The sequence below is a fragment of the Sceloporus undulatus genome, chromosome 1 (genome assembly GCF_019175285.1).
Source record: "Sceloporus undulatus isolate JIND9_A2432 ecotype Alabama chromosome 1, SceUnd_v1.1, whole genome shotgun sequence".
Lineage (NCBI taxonomy): Eukaryota > Metazoa > Chordata > Lepidosauria > Squamata > Phrynosomatidae > Sceloporus > Sceloporus undulatus.
The window spans coordinates 84026084-84050260 of NC_056522.1; the positions used below are offsets into that span (position 1 = coordinate 84026084).

The window sequence follows — 24177 nt, forward strand, 5'->3', positions numbered from 1 at the left end:
ATTATTATTATTATTATTATTATTATTATTATTATTATTATTATTATTATTTCTTTAAAATGTAAAAGGTGTGTGTGTGTGTGTGTGTGTGTGTGTGTATGAAAATATTTTAAAATTTTATTTTAAAACCCCACATTTGACCAAATTTTAACTTTAACCACATGAAACTACGTACGTGTAAATACACTTAGGCTGTGCATATGATCTTGTAATTTAAAGGTGTAGTTTTAATTATGTTAGTTCTTTAATGTCACAACTATTGCCGTTACATTCAGTGATATACGGGAATTACAATTTATGAGTAACAATTGATTAGTATAACAAACATTACTAAGGATTCTGTATGGTGTGATGTGAAGGAATTAAATGGAGGGGGTGACATCATGGGTTACCACACCTATTGACACCATTGTATCACAGGATGCTAAAATGTCTTAACAGGATGTTTTAACCCTACTGTACTTTTCCCAATAGCAGATAGCAGTGTGCCCAACACTTCTGTTATACATGCAGGGAAAAACAACAACAAAAACACACTCTTTAAGAACCCCTTGTTGTTGTTGTTGTTGTTGTTGTTAACTGCCTTCAAGTTGACCCCAACTCATGGAAACCTTGTGGATGAGACATCTCCAACATCCTCTGTCCTCTACCGCTCTGCTCAGGTCCTACAGACCTGTGACTTCCCTGATTGAGTCTATCCATCTGGCACACAGTCTTCTTCTTTTTCTACTACCTTCTACCCTTTCTAGCATTACTGTCTATTGGAATGAGTCACGTCTTCTCACGATCTGGCGACAGCCTCAATTTTGTCTTCCAGGGAGAGGTCACTCTTGATCTGCTCTAGGGCCCATTTGTTTCTTTTTAGTTGTCCATGGAATCCTCAGCACTCTTCTCCAGCGCCACATCTCAAGTGAATTGATTTTCTTCCTTTCTTCTTTCTTTACTGTGCAACTCTCACATCCCTCCATGGTGATGGGGAATACAGTGGCTTGGGTGAGTCTAACTTTAATGTTCATTTGTATATCTTTGCACTTCAGAATCTTAACTAGTTCTTTCATGGCTGCCCTTCCCATTCCCATTCCATGTCTTCTTCTTTAAACTGTTGCATGTTTTAGTTAATGTGTTTAAATGATGTTGTTAGTTGTTGGTTTTTGGTTGTTCCCTTCCTCCATGGGGATCCATGAGGAGAAATTATTATTAATAATTTTATTATTATTGACTATATGGCTCAGGTCTACACTATTTGGCAGACAGTTTTTCCTGGTATGAACCGATCCAAACTCTGAGATCCTCTGGAGAAGCCCTTTTTTTCCACCCCAACACCATCATAAACACGGTTGGTGGGGAAGTGAGAGAAGGCCTTCTCGGTGGCTGCCCCTAGTCTCTGGAACTCCCTGCCCAGGGAGATCAGAACGGCTCCCTCCTTGATGGCCTTCTGCTGACAGGTGAAGACCTACCTGTTCACACAGGCATTTAGGGATTTACTATAAGGACAGGCTGGGATGTTGGAACAGTTTTAAAACTCTTTTTAATGTATTTTTTTAATGTTTAATTAATTAGTTTTTTATTATACTGTTTTTAAGGCTTTGAAGCTGCTCTGAGTCCTAGTCCTGGGAAAAGAGCAGGATACAAATAAATAAATAAACAAACAATGTATTAGTATGGGTTTAATACAATAATTACTTAATACAGTATAATAATATTGTATTGTTATTATTATTATTTCTTGACTGCAGTCTCCTTTCTGGTCAATGTTTGATCCCAGGTATGGGTTTTTTTTTAGCCTCCTTAACACCTGAGTTGATTCAATCCGTGGGGCCTGTAGAAATTCAATTGGTGTATCATCTGTTTCTGGTGATTTCATCTTTCCAATTTCTCTCATTGCAGCTCCCCCCTCACTTTCCAGAATTTGGGAGAAAGGAGGAGCCCTAGCAGCCCTTCTGGCCCTGGAAACCCACTGGGTGACTGGGGCAAGTCACATTCTCTCAGCCTCTGGGGATGGCAATGACTGACAACCCTCCTCTGAAGGAATCTTGCCAAGCAAACCCCATCATAAGTCGGAAACGACTTGAAGGCACACAGAAGCACCAAAAACAACCAAGTAGCCCTCCTCTCTTCTCTTTCCAGCTGAGGCTGGGGAAAAGCTGGCTTTGGCTGCCTTGGCTCAGTGCTGAGTCTCTTCTCTTCTCTGCCAAGACGGTGGGGAGGAGGGAAGAGTCCGCCCTTGGGGAGGAAAAATGGAGGACCTCCTCAGCAGAAAAGGAGCCTGTCTCCTCCCCCGTCGCCACACGCGCATTCTCTCGCCATCCCCACCACCATCCTCCCCCTTGCATAGTAATCTTATATCCAGCCAACTTGGCAGAAGGCTGGCAGCGGGGAGGAAAGGGGCTCTGGAGGCTGCTTCTGAGGGGGAATGTCAAAGAAAGAGCAGGGAGGGAATCTACTGGAAGGAGGGGTTTCTCCTCTCCTTGAGGGCGAAGAGGGGGAGCCTTCCTGCCCACAGCAGGCAGGGACAGTTCCTGGCTCCCTGGGAAACACCGCCAAGAAAGAGGAATGCGCGGGCTCGCCTCTCTGGCCCCCCCGAGGGAAGAAGGCCAAAGGGAGGCCCTCTCTGTCCTGGGGGCCAGGCGCCCTCCTCCTCCTCCATGGAGGACAGGGAGGGAGGGCCTTCCGGGAAAAGGGAGGGACACTCCAAACGCCCCAGAAGTCTAAATGCCTGCTTGAGTCGTGCTCCAAATGGAGGGACAGGACCAAAGGCAATGCTCACCATGGAGGACATTACGGGCAGAAGGCTTAAATATAGGACATGTCATGGCAATGGAGGACCTCGGGTTATCCTGGTCCTAAGCATAAAGGAGGACAAGGCACCGTAGAATGGAGGACTTTGAAAAACATATAGAGAGACACGACCCAACAAAAGCTAAAAGCATTCCTAGAAATGTAAGCCCATGTTTCTTAGTCATGCTAAGGACATTTTGGAATTCCTCCTGGACAGAAGGCTTGGATGTAAGGCAGGTCCGGGGAAAGGAGGACCTCTGGTCCCCCTGGTCGTAAAAGCAGAGCAGGGCGAGACAAAATGGAGGACCTTGAAGGAAAATGAAGGGACACCACCCAATAAAAAGCGCAAAAAGTAAATGCAGGACAGGAGGGGCTTTTGGGAATTCCTCCTGGACAGAAGGCTGCAATGCAGGCCTGGAGAAAGGGGGGCCTCGGTCCACCTTGGTCCTCACTGCACAGGAGGGCAAGATGCCACAGAATGGGGGACCTTCAAGAGAAATGGAGGGACGTGGCCAAATAACAGCTCAAAACACTTAAAGGCCAAAAAAAAAATGTTATGGCCAAATAACAGCTCAAAACAATTAAAAATGTAAATCCTTGCTTCTTAGTCTTGCTCCAGTTGGAGGACCTTTGGGGCTTTCTCCTGGAGAGGAGGCTGGGATGTAGGCTAGGTCCGGAAATAGGAGGACACTTGGCCCGGTGGGAGGGAGCCTGTGGCTTCCTTAGCCCCCTGAGCAGAGCGGCCTTTTTGCCAGCGCTGGAGCCAGAAGGAAGGCCCCTGCAAACGCGTAGAAGCCTCCACCCGCAGCCTTCATCCTCCTGGCTGCGCACTGGCACCTGCTCGGCTTGCTCCCCTCCCTCCTCCCTCCCTTGTGTTTCTGTTGTGTGCCTCCGAGTCATCCCCGAATTATGGCGACCCTCTCATGGGGTTTCCTTGGCAAGGTTGGTTCAGGGGGACCCCGACTGTCCTCCCCGTCAAGGAGGACAAGGTCCCCAAAATGGAGGACTGTGAAGAAAAATGGAGGGACCAATAAAAGCTTAGAACACTCTGCTCTTTTGTCATGCTCCAAATGGAGGACGTCTAGGAATTCCACCCGGAGAGAGGAGGATGAAATGGAGGGCAGGTCCTGGAAAAGGAGGTCCCTCTGGTCGCCCTGGTCCTCGCCGCCAAGGAGGACAAAATGGAGGGCCTTCAAGGGAAATCATCGTTTGGATGTTACAGGGTTTGCTATATGGCCGCCACGGCTACCCTAGATGGGGACATACTAAAACAAACGACAGTACTTGCCCAGAGAGAAACCATACTTGCCCAGAGGGAACCACTGGAGAAGAGTTGCCCATAGAGAATGGCCATTGGGACGTGACCCAATGAAAGCTCAAAACGCTCATAGATTAAAAAGGGGCATTCTGGCATCCCTCCTGATTAAAATGTAGGACAGGGCCTGGCCACGCTGAGGGGGAAGTTTGCCATGGCTTTCCCCTGAGGCTGAGAGACTGTGACTCGCCCAAGGTCACCCGGTGGGTCTCCTGGGCTTAGTCGGCATCTGAACGAAGACCAGAAACAGCAAAATGCAGGCCTATGACTAACACCTTCACTTTCTTTCTCCTGTTGGCCTGAGGAAGAAGCCAGTGTGACTTCTCAGAAGCCTGCGACAGGTAGACCTGCATTTGGTTGGTCCCATTAAGGTATCAAAACAGATGACGGCACTACTTGCCCAAAGGGAAGCCATACTTGCCCAAAGGGAATCACTGGAGAATAATACTTGCTCATACAGAAACATTGCAGAACGCTTGCCCATTATGGAATCCTTGCCTTCTGTTTCCCTATGGGCAAGTATTCTCCAGCAGGGCCACCCTCTGGGCGAGTCTGGTTCCTTCGGGGCAAGTGCTGTCGTTTGTTTTAGAATGTCCTCGCTAGGAATGATTCCTGGTTTCTAAAGCCTGCGCCATGCTGGCTCTCTCTCCTCCCCCCCCCCCCCTCTCTCTCTAGCAGGAAAGAAGCTGGCTTGGCTTAGCAGAGGGGATGAGAGGAAAGAGGGAGGAGAGAGAAAGAGAGAGAGAGAGGTGGAGCTCTGGCTCAGTCCTGGCTGCTGCTGCTGCTGCTTCTGGGTGCAGCAGACAGTGCGCGAGGGGCTTTTGCTCTGGCTGCCCGTGTTTGTGTCTTGTTGCGCGCGAGAGGATGCTGGTGTGGAGGCTCCTGTTGTCGGCAGCAGGGTAACCAGGGAGGCTGCCTGGCAAGCCCTGGGCATCCTCTGCAGCGTGGCAAGGAGCAGCAGCAGGAGGAGAAGCCCCAGCAACGGCTGGGAAGGAAGGCTGAGGAGGTACTCCCCGAGAGAGCTGGCTGGTTGGGAAGGAGGCAACTTTGGGGGGCTGCCCTTTCTTAGTCCCCTCGAGAGCCTGCTGCATTGGCGGCATCCCTCTCCTGGCCCCGCTTGCAAGCCTTGGCTGCTGCTGCTGCTGCTCCTTCCCGGTGCGGTCTCTCTCTCGTGTCTGCCTAACGGGGCAGCAGCAGGTACCAAGGACAGCATTGGGCCCTCTCTCTCGCCTGCCCTGGCTGGGGGCATCTCCCCACATCGAAGGACGGGCTGGCCCTTCCCATGGCCGCCCTCTCGGGCTCGCTTTGCCAGGAATAGAGGAAAAGGAGAGGCTTTAACATGAAACAGTGAAGCCCCACTAGAGTAGGTTTTTACAACCCCAGGGGGTGGTTTTGTTTTAGTTTCTTGTTTTGGTCTCTGATGGTGGCCAGCTCCTGGGAGAAAATAAGCCCTTGTTGCTGCTCCCCTGTTTCCAGTGTGCTTAAGGGCACGGAGAAGCGGTAGAGATAGGTACTTGCTATTTCCAAGAGGCTGGTTTAACCGATTGCTGTGGATTTCAGTTCTATGCGAGGAAGGAGCTGGGTTCAAGAGTGGTTGTTTTTTGAGCTTTGGAAATTGGAAATCCCACCACCACCACCACCACCACTGAGAATGGCGTAAGCTGGGCCTGAGGGTAGAAAGGGCTCCATGGTTTGGCCAGAGGGCAATAGGTTTATGGCTAAACATCCTCAAGGGGTACTTTAAACATCATCATTATCATCATTCTGTTCCTCCTCCAAGTCTTTTTTGACTTATGGTGGCCATAAGGCTAAGCTATATCATGGGATTTTCTTGGCAAGTGTCTTCTGAGGGGGTTTGCTGTTGCTGTCCACTGAGGCTGAGAGGGTGTAACTTGCCCAAGGTCACTCAGTGGGTTTTTATGCTCAAGTGGGGAATTGAATCCTCCAGAGGTGTAGACCAATGCTCAAACCACTACAGGATGGATGACTAAGGAACTTTCAACTGAGCTAAGTTTTAAACGGAACACTTATAAGAAATGGGAAAACAGGGAAATCACGAACAAGGAATTCAAAGAAATAGCAGGCATGTGTAGGGGTAAAGTCAGAAAAGCTAAAGCGCAGAATGAACTCAGGCTTGCTAGAGAGGTTAAGAACAACAAAAAGGACTTTTCTGGATATGTCCATAGCAAAAGGAAGAAGAAGGAAATGGTAGGGCCACTTCGTGCAGAAGATGGCAGAAGAAGACAGAGAAAAGGCAGAATTACTCAACACCTTCTTTGCTTCAGTGTTCTCAGAAAAGAAAAAGGGTGCTGAACCTGAGGATAATGGAGCAGAGGACAGAATAAGGGAATTTCAGCAAACAATAAGGAAAGAGATAGTAGAGGAATATCTGGTTAATCTAAATGAATATAAATCTACAGGACCAGATGAACTAGATCCAAGGGTATTAAAAGAGCTGGCAAATATAATATCGGAGCCATTGGCAATAATCTTTGAGAACTCCTGGAGAACAGAAGAAGTGCCAGAAGACTGGCGGAGGGCAAACATTGTCCCCATCTTCAAAAAGGGAAAAAAAGATGATCCCAACAAACATCGTCCAGTTAGTCTGGCATCAATACCAGGAAAGATTCTAGAGTAGATCATTAAAAAGAGAGTCTGTGAATATCTAGAAGGCAATTCCATAATCACAAAAAGTCAACATGGGTTTCAGAGAAACAAGTCATGCCAGACAAATCTGATCTCTTTTTTTGGTGATAATTCTGGCGCTTTATTGACCGCCCAAAAGGGTGGTCTGAAAAGTGTCTTCATTTGCTGTGTGGAGGAGCCTCAGCGGTCAAACTGCGCAGCTCCTCTGCGCAGCAAAAAAGAAGCTGCAAAATGCAGCTTCTTCTTGCGGCGCGCTAATGACACCGCAATACGCCAATGGCGCACTCGCGATGTCATTAGTGCCGGGAGACATGCGGACGCTAAGCATCCACTACATCAATATGGCGGTGGCCGTGTAGAACAGGCACCGCCATTTTGTACGCGCTGAGCGCGTACTAGGGTTAAAGGCCTCCGGAAAGGATGCCCCTTTCTAACCCTAGCACGTGCTCAGCACGTACTAGGGTGCCCGTTTGTAACGGGCCATTACTAGCTTGTTAGATGAAGGAAATGCTGTGGATATAGTATATCTAGATTTCAGTAAGGCCTATGACAGGGTTGCCCATGATATTCTTGCAAACAAGCTAGTGAAATGTGGCCTAGATAACGTAACTGTTACATGGTTTTGTAACTGTTGACTGGCCGAAGCCAAAGGGTGACCAGTGGGGTCCCACAGGGCTCTGTCCTGGGCCCAGTGTTATTCAACATCTTTATCAATGACCTGGATGACAGTATTGGGAGCATACTTATCAAATTTGCAGATGACACCAAATTAGGAGGAATCACTAATACCTCAGAGGACAGGATCAAAATTCAGAATGACCTTAATAGATTAGAAAGCTGGGCCAAAGCTAACAAAATGAATTTTAACACAGAGAAATGTAAGGTACTGCACTTAGGGCAGAGAAATGAAATGCACAGATATAGGATGGGGGAGACCTGGCTGAACAAGACTACATGTGAAAGGGATCTGGGAGTCCAAGTAGACCACAAATTGAACATGAGTCAACAGTGTGATGTGGCAGCTAACAAGGCCAATGCAATTTTAGGCTGCATCAATAAAAGTATAGTGTCTAGATCAAGAGAAGTAATAGTGCCACTGTATTCTGGTTTGGTCAGGCCCCACCTAGAATATTGTGTCCAGTTCTGGGCACCACAATTCAGAAAGGACATTGAGTAACTGGAGCGTGTCCAAAGGAGGGCGACAAAAATGGTGAAGGGTCTGGAAACCGTGTCCAATGAGGAACGACTTAAGGAGCTGGGGATGTTTAGCCTGGAGAAGAGAAGGTTAAGAGGTGATATGATAGCCCTGTTTAAATATTTGAAGGGATGTCATATTGAGGAGGGAGCAAGCTTGTTTTCTGCTGCTCCTGAGACTAGGACCCGGAACAATGGATGCAAGCTGCAGGAAAAGAGATTTTGCCTCAACATTAGGAGGAACTTCCTGACAGTAAGGGCTGTTCGACAGTGGAACAAACTCCCTCAGAGTGTAGTGGAATCTCCCTCCTTGGAGGTCTTTAAACAGAGGCTGGATGGCCATCTGTCGGGGATGCTTTGATTTAGATTTCCTGCATGGCAGGGGGTTGGACTGGATGGCCCTTGTGGTCTCTTCCAACTCCATGATTCTATGATCTTTCAATGGTTATTTTATTTATTTATTTACTTTAGTAAAGTAAATAAATAAAATAACCATGGAAAGATCATACTTAGTAAAGTAAATAAAGCAAGTAAATAAGGGTTACCCATTTGTAAATACTGATAGTTTGCAGTCAGCTCATGCAATTGAAGGCAAGGTGACTTTTGCCAATGGGGTAAAAATACTCAACTTTTTACCATTTGCCTGTTTAGTCTTGTGAGTTTATTTATTTATTTTCTTGTCTGGAGAATAATTATTCCTGAGTGCATACACGTGAATAGCAACAAAGAGTCTCAGTGGACTAACCTAGTAGTGTTCCTAGGAACTAAACAGTCCCTTTAAATACAATGGTGTAATGAAATGCCATCCCCTGTAAAAAACAACAAAATCAAGGTTTAGCTTTTAAAATTTATGTAATTGTTGAACATTTTAAAGCTGCGAATACTTGAATCCATGGATATGGAGGGTTGACTGTAATTAAGTTTGAAAATGCCACAATTTCTCAAGGAGCATAGAATGCTGCCCCAAGAAAAATTGTTATCCATCATGACTGTAGTCTCAGTGATTTGCCATTCCTTGTGAAACATTTTGTGGACTGGTGCTTTTTTTAAAAAAGAAAGAAACCCAGCTTCTCCACAGGTCCATTCTAGATGCTGATATTCTTTTGTGCAGTTGAACAAAACACTCGTAACCAGACTTGCACCCATAGCACATCGTATTGATGCCAAGGAACTGACAGGCTTTCTCTTTGTCTTGGTATTTGTCCCAGTATATGTAACCATAGGGCTGTGTACGCATACCGTGTACTGTATACAGTGGTACCTCGGGATACGAAATACCCAGGTTACGAATTTTTCGGGATACGAAAAAATCCCATAGGGAATTATTGTTTCGGGTTACGAAAGTTTTTTCGGGTTACGAAAAAACTCCGGCGCTATTTTAAATGGAGCCGCGGCGGAGCCGCGGCTTTTTCCCCATTAGCGCCTATGGCATTTCGGCTTACGAAGGCTTTTCGGGTTACGAAAGCGGCCGCGGAACGAATTAATTTCGTAACCCGAGGCACCACTGTAGATGGCTTTATTTAACGGTAAAATTTATAAATGAGAAGGTATGGCCGTATTTTACCATACCATCAAACTAACCTAGCTGGGGACTAAAGTCCAATGAAGTTACCCCAGCCAGTTGCATCTGATTAATGGCACTTTGTAGTTTAACTTTTCCTTGACAGGGGATATGACTATGGTTTTGAACTAATATGTCTTGAATGTGGTGCTCTATTACACAATATGATAGAGTTGTTTGCGAGGTGATGGCAGCCTACTCATTGTTGTGTGTTTACCTGATCGTGCAGTCCTATCCTTACTTTTTATCCTTACTTTTTATAAACTATTATTTTTTTATACTCTCCAATCTGCCTGTACATGAACCTATGGTATAAAACTAAGTTATGTTTTAAATTGGAATTTTGTAATTGTGCTGGCCAAACGGCTGTAAAAAAATAAACAAACAGTGTACTTAGATTGATGTTGTCTTGTGGTTAATTGTTGTTAAGTCAGCTTTGACTTATGGTGACCCTAGGAATGAGCTTCCTGAGACCCTGTTATTAACAACCCTATTAAAATCTTGCAAACTGAGGCTAGCTGTGGCTTCCTTGATTGAGTCTATCCACCTGCAATATGCTCTTCCTCTTTTCTACTGCCTTCAAGCTTACCAAGCGTTTTTGCCTTTTCTAATGAGTCATGTCATTTCATGGGATTTCCAAAGTAGTATACTCAGTTTAATTATTTTGGCTTCTAGGGACATTTCAGACTTGATTTATTCTGAGACCCATCTATTTTGGCAGTCCACAATATCTGTAGAATTCTTGTCCAGCACCATATTTCTAACGGTTGCTCAGATTCTTAGTGATTAAAATTGAACAACAATAGACACTACAAGAATTGCTAAATCATGAATTATTTCCTTTATTTCTAATAGAACGGGTGTATCTCAGCACTTGGGTCTGTTGAATACCTTCAAAATAAAGTGTGCCATATATTACTGCTGTTGTTAGCTGCTTTTCTCAATTCAAAGTGACCCTGTGAAAGAGATGTCTCCAAGCCTGCTACTTCCCTGCTCAAGGCATGCAGGATCAGGCCCAAGCCCATGGTCTCCCTGTTTGAGTCTATTCATCTGGCATGCAGTTTTCATCTCTTTCTACTTCTCTCCACCTTCCTCAGCATCTTTGTCTTCTCATTATGTGGCCAAAATATGACAGTCCTAGTTTAGTCATCTTGGCTTCCTGGAAGAGTTCCAGCTTGAGCTGTTCTAGGACCCATTCATTTGTCTTTTTAGCTGTCCATGGTAACCTCAGCACTCTTCTCCAGCACCTCATCTCAAATGAATTAATTTTCTTCCTATTCGCTTTATTCACTGTCCAGCTTTCACAGTCATACATGGTAATAGAGAATACAATGGCTTGAACGATTCTAACTTTAGTGTTCAGGTGTATATCTTTAGGATTTTGTCTAGTTCTTTCATAACTGCCCTTCCCATTCCTAATCTTCTTCTGATCTCTTGACTGCAGTCTCTGTTCTGATCAATGTTTGATCCAAGGTATGGGAAATCTTTAACTATTTCAATTTCCTTGTTATCTAGTTTGAATTTATGTAAATTCTCTGTGGTCACTTCCTTTCCTGAATCCTTGTTTTCTTTAAGTTTAACATTGGACCTGCCTTTTCACTTTCTTCTTTGACTTTCTTTAGTGATTGTTCCAAGTCTGTGATGTTTTCTGCTAGTGGCATGGTGTCATCTGCATATCTCAGGTTGTTGATATTCCTTCCTCCAATCTTCATTCTTTCTGTGTCCAAGCCTGCTCTTCCTATGATATTTTCTGCATGCAAGTTGAACAGATAGGGTGAAAGAATGCAGCCTTGTCTGATCCTTTTGCCAATTGGGAACCATTCAGTTTCTCCATGTTCTGTTCTGAGTACAGATTTCTCATCAAGGCTATCAGATGTAGTGGCACTCCCATTTCTTTAAGAGCATTCTATAGCTTTCCGTGATCTATGCAATTAAAGGCCTTGCTATAGTCTATAAACCACATGCTAATTTTCTTCTGGAATTTTTTGGCTCAATCCATTAGCCATTGTATATTTCTGATGTGGTTCCTAGTGCCTCTTTCTTTCCTGAACCCCACTTGGACATCTGGCAGTTCTCTGTCCATATATGATTGGAGTCTTTGCTGCAGAATTTTGAGCAGAATTTTGAATTTTGGTTGCATGGAAAATTCAGGCTGTGGACTTATAATTGCTGCAGTATTATGTGTCTCCTATTTTGTGGATGGGGATGTATATTGATCATTTCTAATCTGTTGGCCACTGTTTTGTTTTCCACATTTGTTGGCATGTTTTGGTTAGCACTGGAATTGATTCTGTTCGTGTGATTTGTAGCAGTTCTGTTGGGACATCATCTGTTCCTGCTGAATTATTGTTTCCAATTTCTCTGAGTGCTTTCCAAAATTTGGGGTTCATCTTTATATGGATCTTCTTTCCATGTGTCATTCATTTTTTCATCTCTTTTATAGAGCTCTTCTATGTATTGCTTCTATTGTTTTTTTTATTTCAACTTGATTGTTTAGTATGTTCCTCTAATGATCATGGACCATTCCCACTCTTGCTTTGAATTTCCTTTTGAGTTTGCAGATTTTGTGAAAGGCACAGATAGTGCCTTTCCTCATTCATCCTTGATTATGTCCCTGGCTTCTGTCCATAGCTCTTCTGGTTCCCAGTCAGTTATGCTTACTAAAGCAAATTTGTTTCTTATGTTGTCTGTAAATTCTGTTGAGATGTTCACCGGGTCATATTTTAGTATGGTGACTTTTTTTTCTTTCTTCTTCAGCTTTGCTCTAATCTTTGATATGAGTAGCTCATGATCTGTGCTGCAGTCAGTGTCTGGTCTAATTTTGGCCACAAGAATGGAACTCCTCCATTTTCTGCTTCCAGTTATTTAGTCTATTTGATTTTTTCTATTGGCCATCTGGTGATGTCCATGCATATAGTCTCCTCTCTGGTTGTATGGAGAATGTATTTGCAATGAATAGATTGTTGGCCTCACAAAATTTCATCAGTCACTCTCCTGCTTCATTTCTTGTTCCTAGTCCAAATCGTCCCACAGTTTTTGAGACTTTTTTGCTTCCTACGTTAACATTCCAGTCACCTGTTATTACCAAGCAATCCTGTTTTGGTGTGTTGTCAATTTCTTCTTGGACTGCATCACAGAATCTCTCAATTTCTTCTTCTTCTGCTTCTGTGGTTGGTGCATATACTTGAATTATAGTAATATTTATAGGTTTTCCCTGAAATCTTATTGAAATGATTCAGACTGATTTTGCATTTTATGCTTTGACTGCTTTTGCTACATTTCTCCTGATTATGAAGGCCACCCCATTTTTTTGTTTCTTTTCATTTCCTGAGTAGAACACTATGTAGTTATCTGAGCCAAAATGACCCATTTCTGTCCACTTTAGCTTATGTACCCCTGATATTGCTATGTTTATGTGTTTCACTTCATTTTTTACTATGGCTACTTTCCCTTGATACATGCTTCACACATTCCATGTTCCTACAATATGTGCTGCTTTGAAGGTTATTTAATTTGTTGGATATGTCTGCTGGTTGGATTCCTGCCTTTTTGTGTTCCTCTGTGCCTTTGTTTAGTTCTCTGTTTGTGATTATCCTTGAGGTTCCTTTTTTTTTTTGCTCTCTATTTGTGTCCTAGTCCTGCCATTGTTCCATTTTGGGCTGTCTCATTATAGGGTTTTCTTGGTAAGAGGTTTCTGCAAGGAGGTTCATCATTGTCTTCTTCTGCACAGTGCTGACGTGCATCAGCTATGGCAGTGATGGCGAATCTATGGCACGTGTGCCAGAGGTGGCACCCAGAGCCCTCTCTATGGGCACACATGCTATTGCCCTAGAACAGAGTTTGACAGAGTTTCTTACTAGAAAGCCAGAGGGACGTGGCACTTTGCAATAAATAAGTGGAGCTTGGGTTGCAGTTTGGGCACTCAGTCTGTAAAAGGTTCTCCATCACTGAGCTATGGTGTCACTGCTGTTCTTGCTGTGAACTTCTCCATCAGCGTTGCCCACTACTTCTGCTGTGGCCCAGTAGTTGTTTATTCCTATATTCCATGTCCCCCCTTAATTCTGGATTTTGGGCTTGTGCTACTGACTGCTAGGTACACCCTTGTTACTTGGCAGAAAACCTGACCCCTTATCCATGTGGTCATGGGTACACAGGGGAAGAAGCAAACAAAGAAACAAACAAAAAACCACCACTTAAGCCTTAAAAATACATTCCTACTGAATTCAACAGGAAAGCTGCTAAATAAGGCTATTTGAAAAACTGTATCTCCCCATAAGAGCCTATCCATGGTCTAAGATCTTCAGAGGAAGACTGTGAAGATTATCGCACTGCGTTCTGAGAACGTTCTGATCACGTGATGAGAACGGAACGCATTTGAGAATACCGCACGTATGTGTTCCAATCGGGTTCTCAGAACGATTAAATGTGTTCCAAATGTGTTCCAGGAGGGAACGGATTTGAATGTGTTCTGAATGTGTTCCCAGAGAGCTGAAACGTGATGAAAACGTTCCAAGAGAAGTGTGTGCGGTATTCTTATCCGTTCTCAAATCCGTTCCCTCATTCCTCTGTCTTCTGATTGGCTGAAAGAATGACAGGCAGGGAGGGAGGCAGGCAGGCGAGCGACTGCAGTGAGGGAAGGTGTGTGTGTGTGAGGGGGGAAAGAAGGAGGGAGGGAAGGGAGGAAAAAGGGAGGAAAGGTGGGACAAGGAAGAGAAGAGGAAAGCAGGGAAAGAGAGGGAAAGAAGAGACCAGAGCAGAGAGCAAGAGGGAGATGGTCTGGCTGCTTCTCCGGGGGTCTCTAGTGTCATGTCCAGTGGGGCTCCTGTGCTGTCACAATGTAGGAGGCAGGGATGCCCAGGACCTTCTCCTCCTTCCCTCCAGGAGGGAACCCACAAAAGCTCCTCTGTTTGGAGCACCACACAAAAGCAAGCAAAACACTCCCAGAATTCCATAGCAAAGAGCCAGACAAGAGTTAAAGCGGGGAGGGAAGCTCACAACCTGAAGGCACACATTACATGCACACACAGGAGCAAAAGGGTGTCAAGCTGCCAAAAAGGGGAAATGGGATGACAGCAGAGGACTCTTCTTTTCTAACCGGTTTAAAGAGCTGCTATGGCTGCCGGGGCTCTGCCCTTGGCCCAGTCCCCTCCCTGGCAACTTGCTTTCCTTCGGCTTGAAGGGACCTCCATGGAGCTCCTCCTTCCCTCAAGGAAGAGGGGACCAGGGCAGAGAGCAAGAGGGAGAGGGTCTAGCTGCTTCTGCGGGGGGGCCTCTGGTGTCATGTCCAGCGGGGCTCCTGTGCTTGCAGCCTGCAGGAGGCAGGGATGGCAGGGATGCCCAGGACCTTCTCCTCCTTCCCTCAAAGAGGGAACCCACAAAAGCTCCTCTGTTTGGAGCACCACAGAAAAGCAAGCAAACAACTCCCAGAATTCCATAGCAAAGAGCCAGACAAGAGTTAAAGCGGGGAGGGAAGCTCACAACCTGAAGGCACACATTACATGCACACACAGGAGCAAAAGGGTGTCAAGCTGCCAAAAAGGGGAAATGGGATGACAGCAGAGGACTCTTCTTTGCTAACCGGTTTAAAGAGCTGCAATGGCTGTCGGGGCTCTGCCCTTGGTCCAGTCCCCTCCCTTTCCCTCCGCTTGAAGGGACCTCCGTGGAGCTCCCTTAAAGCCCAGGCTGCCAAGGAGGGGACTCTGCCCTTGGCCCATCAAGTTACATAGGTTTTATCCTATTTTCTTCAAACATATGCCAGCATATGAAGCCCCAACGTTTTATAGGGGCTTGCCTTCTTTCCCTCCCAAGAGAATCCTCGGACTCCCTTCGGAGGGAAGACAAGATGGGGGGGGGCTTGCCTTCCTTCCCTCCCAAGAGAATCTTCGGAGGGAAGACTTCTCAGTGAGGCTGAGAAGCACTCTCCCGGCCAGAGTCCCTAGGCTTACTGAAATCCCCCACCTCCCTTCCCCATAGAAATCAATCCAAAAACTGAGTTTAAAAGGAGCAGAGGAGAGCCCTTTGGGTCTGCATCTGGAAGAGATTTTAAACTCCGTTTTTGGATTGATTCCTATGGGGAAGGGAGGTGAGGGATTTCAGTAAGCCGAGGGACTCAGGAGAGGCGAGCTCCATGGCCCAAGCCTCCCTTTTCCCTCTTTCCTGGGGGCAGCGCCTCTCCCGAGCCGTCCAACCACTGAGTGGCGACGTCATCAGAAGACAGCCCACAAAACTTAATACAGCAAACCGTTCTGAGAACGGTTTCAAGAAAAAGGAATCGCAGTGCGGTAAACTGCCGTTCTGATCCTGTTCTGATCCCGTTTTGATTTCTAATGCGGTAATATCCGTTCCAGGAACGTTTTCATCACGTGATGATATGGAACGTTCTCAGAACGCAGTGCGATAATCTTACGTATCTCAGTCTCACCACTGCCCCAGGCATGTTGGGTGAGGACACAGGACAAAGCCTTCTTGGTGGCCAATTCCATGTTGTAGAACTCCCTTTCCTAGGAAGTCCAGTTGGCCTCCTTCCTGCTGTCTTTCCGCTGACATGTAGACTTTTTTTTTTAATTTAAGAGGACATTTGGTAGCAACAGAGTTTTTAATAGGGACTAGTGCAGTGTTTTGTTAAATGCTGTCTTAACTTATATTTTGAAATCAAAGTTATTTTTGCTGTTTTTTAATTTTTACATTAAGAATTAGAAAAATGTATTGCAATTTTTAAGGTGCTGTACACCACCTTGGGTTCTGAAGTGTGAGAAAGCCAGTATATAAAGTAAAATAAAATAATTAATAAGGAAGATAAATAGGAAACAGTTTTAATTGAATTTTATTTCTAAGAAAGCATGTGTAATAGGATCAGACTGCTTCACTGAAATGATATATGATCTAACTGAAATGGAGGATTTAGCTATAAATTTTATTTTCTTTCTTTACTGATGGAGCCTTTATTCATTACTATATATACTATATATACTATATATACTATATATATGATTAAAAATTTGAAGCAGCATCATTTTATGATACAGACACATATTTTTTTACCTTAAAGGCTAAGTACAGTGTCTTCTTCTTTTTTTTTTAGCATGGATTGTTGAAGATGAAAAGGAGAAATAAGCAACCTAATATTCTCAGACTTTTTGAACTCAGGCTCCCTCCCACTCCCTTTTCTGGAGTGTCCCTCACTGCCACTAATGATCTGGTTTGTGGATGAATACTCAGAGTTACTTGCATATAGCTAGAGGCATATAGGATGCTTGATCAGAAGGGTCATCTCACTCATGCATTACAGTAGGAAGACATCCTTTACCTCTGCGCTATCCTTTTAAAGAGAGATTAAAAAAAACAAATTAGCAGTTCTCTCTAAAATCCTGTCTTTCCAGAAAAACATTATGACAATGCAAAGTAATTGTGCTGATCCCATCAAAGCTATTGTGAATCATCCCTAGGATCACTCCATTTATAAAAAATATCTAGGTTGCATCAAGGTTCTTCCCTGAAATACTCACATTGTTTCCGATATCCTGATAAATCCCCCCTCAAGAGGGGGCCTACCCTACAGTCTGAGGACCAGCTGATTTCACTCACAATATCATAACAAGAATATTTACAGAAACTCGTTTTTCCTCCCATCTTTATCATTTTTTATAAGGTTCGGTATGGCTCCCAGGTGCCATATGCTTTTTATTTAGTGACTGACAAACCCACTGTTTCATACCTATTATGCAACAGGATGGACATTGATTAAAGATGAATTACAACGATGGAAGCAGAAGAGATTTTTTTAAAAAAACAAAACAAAATAAAACTCTATGTCCAGATTTCCTGCTTGAGTAAATTGACTCAGTGCCAATACATTTAATGAAGCCAGTGTGAATTACATAAGTTGATGACATATACTCTAGAGTCCAGGAAAAGAAAATGTTTTCTTTCTTTTTGAGAGATAGCGTCTGTGTGTATGTGGGAGAGAAAACAATAATTGTTCATGACAGTTGTACCTCAGGATACAAAATGCAGCCATACAAGAAATAACAACACTTTTATATTACTTTACTTGTATTAGAAATCCTGCCAAGGCAATGATTTTAGTATATTTGTGTTCTAAGCATTTCACTCCCCTTTAATAAAAATAGATAGTTAGTAGGAAGATCACTTTGGCCCAATACAGATGGGCAGAAAGGAGTGCCAAGAACCCGCCCCTTTTTGCCTCACATGGAGGCTGCAGCAACCAAACACCCAGGAACCCTAAAAAGAACCTGCTCCTGGTGCCCTCGCGCACAGCGATGACGTCCGCGTGCCACCGTGCCATTTGGAGGCAGCACCATGCATACACCATCATGGCAGCCCACATGTGAATGGGGGTGAGCCATGATGGTGCCGGGGGTAAGCAGTAGGGCTTGGGAGTGTGCGAATGCTCAGCATTCCCAAGCCCTAAAATCAGCTCCATGACAGCTCTTTTTGCCCGTCTGTATCAGGCCTGTATTTCTTTAGGGCTGTAGACCTAGTCACATTTACTTGAGACTAAGCCCCACTCAGAGCTAGCATGGCATAGCGGTTTGAGTGTTGGACTCATCTCTGGGGACCAAGGGTTCAATTCCTAGCTTGGCCATTAAACCCACTCAGTGACCTTGGGTAAGTCACACGCCCAGCCTCAGGGTAAGGCAATGACAAATGTCCTCTGAATAAATCGTACCCAGAAAAGCCCATTGAAAGGATTGCCTTAGAGTTGTCGTAAGTCAGAAACAACTTGAAGGCACATGACAACAAAAGCTCCAGTGAGCTCAGACATAGCACTTATGTCTGAGTAAATGAGCATAGGGGCCTAAATACTGTAAAGGCACCAGATCCCATCTGATCTTGGAAGTTAGGCATGGTCAGCCCTGATTAGTACTTGGATGAAAAACAGCCAAGGAATACCAGGTTTTGTAGGCTATATTTCAGAGGAAGGAACTGGCAAAAACACCTCTGAATATTCCTTGCCTATGAAAACCCTATCAAATTTATATGGTTGCCATAAGTCAACAGATGACTTGAAGGCACATAATAAATAAATAAATAAATAAATAAATAATAAAATTTTTATTTCTATCCCGCTTTTTGCCAGGCAATCAAAGCTGTGTACAACAGGTTAAAATACATCCATATATACATAATACTCCCCTTAAAACAAGATTAAACAATGTAAGATTAAAAACTACACATTAAAACCAACTAAGCTAAATAAAAATAATCATGAGCAGAGTTTACTGAATGGGAAGTCTTATTTGTGGCCGAGCATTTTATTCCGGGAAGGCTTGCCGGAAGAGATCCATCTTAATGGCCTTTTTAAAGCTCTCTAGATTGGTGATTTGATGGATCTCATCCGGTAGGCCATTCCATAAGTTGGGAGCAGCTGCAGAGAATGTCCTCTGGGAGGTCGCTGTCAACCTGCTCTTTAAGGGCTGTAATAAATTCCTCCCAGAGGACCTGAATGTACGGGGCGAATTATATGGAAGCAGGCGATCCCTTAGATAGGTTGGGCCCAAGCCATGTAGGGCTTTAAAGGTGATAACCAACACTTTGTACTGTGCCCGGAAACTGATAGGCAGCCAGTGGAGTGACTTCAATATTGGTGTTATATGGTCACTCCTTGCTGTTCCTGTGACCAACCTGGCTGCCATATTCTATACCAACTGGAGTTTCTGGACTAGGCACAGGGGTAGCCCCATGTAGAGCGCATTGCAAAAATCGAGTCTTGAGGTTACTAGTGCATATACTACAGTTTCGAGGTCACCCTGTTCCAGGAAAGGGCGCAGCTGGCGTATCAGCCGAAGCTGATAACAGGCGCTCTTGACCGTTGCATTCACCTGATTCCTCATCTGAAGAGACGGGTCAAGAAGCACCCCCAGACTGCGAACACAGTCCTTTGAGGGGAGCGTGAGCCCCTCTAGGACTGGAGGTTGCAGCTCAATCCCTGGTTTGGGGGCCCCTACCGTAAGTACCTCCATTTTGTTTGGATTCAACTTGAGCTTGTTTTCCCTCATCCAATCCATTACTGCCTGAAGACACTGGTTGAGGGGAGAGATGCCATACACACATGAACATGTGCAGGATCACATTGCATATATGACTTTTCCCCAGGCAGGGTTTCTGACGTGGGGCTAAAAGGGCACTCTCCCCCACCTCACTGCCACAACATGTAGAATTGCATTGTGGCAGCAAGATGCGAGTGCACTCGACCCTGAGAACACCCCCTTTGTGGCCATGGCCAAGCAGACCCAGAATGCATCCGCTCACCCCCTGGCCTTCCAAGTCCTGCGTGGCCATGGCTGCATGGACCTGGAACGCAGCCATTCCCCTCTCCCTCTGGGGTGTACTACCCACTGGGTGTCACATCCCTCTGGGGTGTCACCCAGTGTAGTCCGCACCACCTTACACACACATCCAGTGACACCACTGATATAGTCTATTTCTCATCTCTTTAGAAGAGCAGATGCCACAATAAACCAGTTACTATCCTACAACACTTTTGCTGTGTCACAATACTTTTGCTGTTGCTATTATAGGCTAATATAAATTGTTATTTTTCTGGGAATTTGCTTTTATTGCTTTTGTTACATGTTGATAATGTGGAGAAAAATTATAGGTAAATATTCTTGCATGAAGGCTGATGGCTGTCAGCAGCACTGGCAAATAAACAAAGCTCCTAAAATTATGCATGAGACTAAGCAGAGAGTTTATGTGCCTTGATTTTTTAAATAAATATTTGCATTCCTTTGGTTTTATATCAAGGTGCAAGGTGGTGTCCAATCAGTGTGGTGCCAAAGCTAATGTTGCTGGATTAGAGTTGCCTATCCATTATTCTAAGAAATGTTGGCTATATGGGAGTCAGAAAGCTTGTCCCTTATGTAGATTAAGTGATATGACCAAAATTTTTGAATGATGAGGCAGAGTTGCAAGAACCATAGAAATTACTCGATGCCAGTGCTTCTAACTTAAAACTAGTGGATGTTTATCCCCTGAGCACCCCAGCAACCAATCAAAGGGGGAGGGAGAGAAGGAGAGTCTTTCCTTGGCATGTATATAGAAATTGCTTGGCTACGTCCTGTTGCTCTTGGTACACAGGAGTAGGTAACTGAGCAGCTGAGAAAGGAGAGGCAGTTAATGACATAGCAACAAGTAAGTCATAGTTTCCCTTCCAGCTTGTGGCTAGATGCATATCTTAATAAAAGTGTGGTGGTAGGGAGGGGAGTGTGAGAGAGGGGATGAGTGTGTGTTTGTGTATCTGTGTGTGAAATAGAGTTTGTCTTTACAGAGTAATATTTCTTTTCAACTAACAATGAAATGATGTACATATTTACTCAGACATAAGCCCCAATGGGTTCAGTGGGATGTATGGGACTGTAACTTAAGTGAGAAACCCTGAAAGGCTGTTGGAAATGCATGTTTCCTTGTGATAATAATTATTGTCCCCAATTATATGTAATTTAGCTAATTTCATTCAGTTTATCTCCTGACTGTACATTATTTTCCCCATTTCCACTTTAATCCTGACAACAGTCATATGAACTAGGTTAAATTGAGAGGTTGCAGTTGGATCATGGTGAGCACATGAACTTTATAAAGAAACTGTAATTTGAACCTGACAGTGCCATCATGTGAATCTATCAAATCTTATTGAATGGCTCTTTTGGAAGGATGAGAGACTTTAGAGGAGATAGACTGGGACAAACAGGAGCAGGGTGAGGAGAGTTATGGGCTGGAAAGGGGTTTAAAACCTAGCTGGTTCTTTTGGAAGGACAAAAGATTTAGAGGAGGAGGAGGAAGGGGAGAATTCAAGGTAGCTAAACAGCAGCTACAAGCAGCAGCTATCTTCAAATAATCAATTTTTCAAATGTGGAAGGTTGACTATAATTGATTCCAGTCTAGTTTGCCTCCACTAATTCTTATTTCTTGAACATCGGTACAAGTTGTATTATCAATACATAGTACTTTACAACTTTGTGCAGCATTTTATAACACCTAGAGGATATATTTTATGTATTTTAAATAGAACTTTATCATCTATATTGTTTTAGCCAATTTGTTATAACTTATTGTAAGTCTCTTTAGGTCCCATATTGGGAGAAGTGGGATAAATTAAAGAAATAAACATTTAAAAAAATAATTTAGGAGATACAGTAGTACATAATAGTCAATAGTGTGTCAAGCTGCGAATGCAACAGTAGCACTTAAGAGATGATCAAAATAAATCGTACAAAGACAATAAGACTTTTTCTTTCAGTTCCTTTGTGCTCTTCCTCCAATCACTCTTCCTTGTATCTCTCTCTAGCTCTCTGCAAGTATTTGCCTGTTCAAGTGTAGGGGAAGCAAGGATCTGGGCACATAATCTACACAGCAAATAAAGAGGAGACAAGCTCCATGTGCTAAAAGATGGACAACTGTTTATTAGTGTTTAAAAAGCCCAATGCATTTTTGAAGGTCCCTGAGGAAGAATCTAGTGTGGCCAAAATGTGTTGGGCTTTTACAACATTAATAAATAGTTGACTATCTTTTAGTGCATGGAGCTTGTCTCCACTTTGTTTGCTGCTTGGCTATGTGTTATCAGTTCCTTACCTATACACATAATCTACACACCTCAAACATTTTACATGCTGTGAACTTCCCAGTTCTTCATGTACTGAATGTAAAGAACTGGATAGTGCACTGTTGAATAGGTTTATATTGTTCTGTTACTGGGATCTGGGGTTGCCAGAATAAAAACTGGTTAGGGCTCTTGTATCTTGTAATGGTTGTGTAGAAGAGGGAATTTAAATAGGTGTTGGTTGTTGTGCAAGCAAACAAGACCTGCTGAGCTTCTCCTTTCTACACAATTATTAAAGGTACCGAGGCTCTCTATATTTTCACTCTGGCAATCCTGTTGGATACCCTGCAAGGTGGCCTGTCAGTCATGGAAACTCAGTAATCATATTCAACTAACTTACGGAGACCTGTCCAGAACACCATGCTCAGTTCATGGAGATCTTGAAAACTCTGGGGTGTACATCAATTGTTCAGGACTGAGACTTAAATATGTGCCCATTTCCATGTCCACAGTTTGGCCCTGCATTACAAACTTTTTTTTTCCAAATTGGATAATTTATTATGGCACATGGCCAGCATAAAATAATAAAATAACATTACAAACTTTACAAACTTTTCTGCTTTGCCTAGCTCTACTCTACCACAATGGAAGTAGCAAACAACAACTGTTCTATCTTTGTGTGTTTTTCAGTCTTTTTGGAGATACAGATATTGATAGCCCAGAATTTTCAGGAAACAAGAGTTAGCCTGCTTGGCGGATGCCCTTTTCAACTAGATTAGAAAAAAAGAAACAAATGAAAGCCAGTGATTGGGAAGAAAACCAATGATTGGCAACTTTCATTTTGCAAATGTAGATTTGACATGTTTATGATAACATGTCATTTTGACAATGTTATTTTTTTAATGGGAGATAAATTTAGGGCAAGATATAGGGCAGACCTTGCATTGGTGGAGTAGAGAAGATAGAAGGATGTACTTGTAGTCCCCTATAAACCTCTGGAATTTGCTCTGGAGGGCAGAGAAGCCCTTTGAAACTGCTTTTCTGGTAGGTATGAAGATATAGGAGAGGTAGGTGGAAGAAGGAAATGCCATTGTGCTGGTGCCAGAGGCATCCACAGACTTTGGATTTAGTTCTTAATGTTTTGCTAATGATTAAAAATTTAGAATTCCAATTGAAATTTGGAAAATTATATATATATATTTTCACCCTAGCCCCACCTAGGAAGTGCCAGGAAGGGGACAGTTTCTTTAAAGTTTGGCAATATGCACTGTAATTGTTTCTCTGCAGTCAGGGCAGATGTAGAGAGGTGGAGTGCTTAAAACAGTTTCCCTCAGTCTTGTAACTTTCAGATATGTTAGACTCACCATCCTCAGGCAGCAATCTTGGGACACCAAGTTGAGAGAAACTGCTCTAAGACCACACACTTTTATGTGAAATAATGATTATGTACAGGAAACATACCATGTTCTGTTACACTGACTAAAGACCTGTGCACAGAACCAGATGATCTTGAGTATTTGCCAGTATTGCCAACAAGCCTCAAAAATATTCCCTGGAATGTTTTACCAAAATCCAAAACCCACAAAATTCCCCAACATTTACCAGAATATTCGGTCAGAATCCCTGGAAAGAAATTAATTAAATTCCCCGGATTCCGGGGAATTCCCTGGAAATTGGCAATGCTGGTATTTGCATCCACCCTCAATCTCTTGGTTAGTGAGCGGTATGTGGAAAAAATTAAACTCTGTGGCTACATGGCATGATTCAATTTCCATGAAGACAAGATACTTTAAAGTGGCATTAAGAAAATGCAGCCATTCTGTGTAAACTGTAGAGGCAACTGTCTGGTCATTACCCAACACCAACTGCAGTTTAGGTAACTACTTCCTGTACATTCTTACGGCCTTCTACCTCACACAGGCAAGGCTGATCATGGATGAGTACAAAGTGTCAGCATTTCCATTTATAATGTTCTTGTGTGTGCATGTGCCTTCAAATTACCTGTTTTCACAGGCAAGGAATACTCAGAACTAGTTTTTTCAGTTCCTTCTTCTGAAATATAGGCTGCAGCACCTGGTATTCTTTGGCAGTCTCCATCCAAGTACTAAACAGGACTGACACTAC

At 43.7% G+C, this 24177-nt stretch overlaps 1 protein-coding gene across 1 annotated transcript in view; it reads left to right on the forward strand.

Annotated features, from left to right (window-relative positions):
- Positions 1-4917: 4917 nt before the first annotated feature.
- The window catches only part of SYNE1 (spectrin repeat containing nuclear envelope protein 1), a 429497-nt gene continuing 410237 nt past the window's right edge, over positions 4918-24177 (forward strand). The window contains 1 exon segment of the mRNA XM_042446890.1: positions 4918-5099. The gene's annotated coding sequence lies outside the window, so the exon portion shown is untranslated.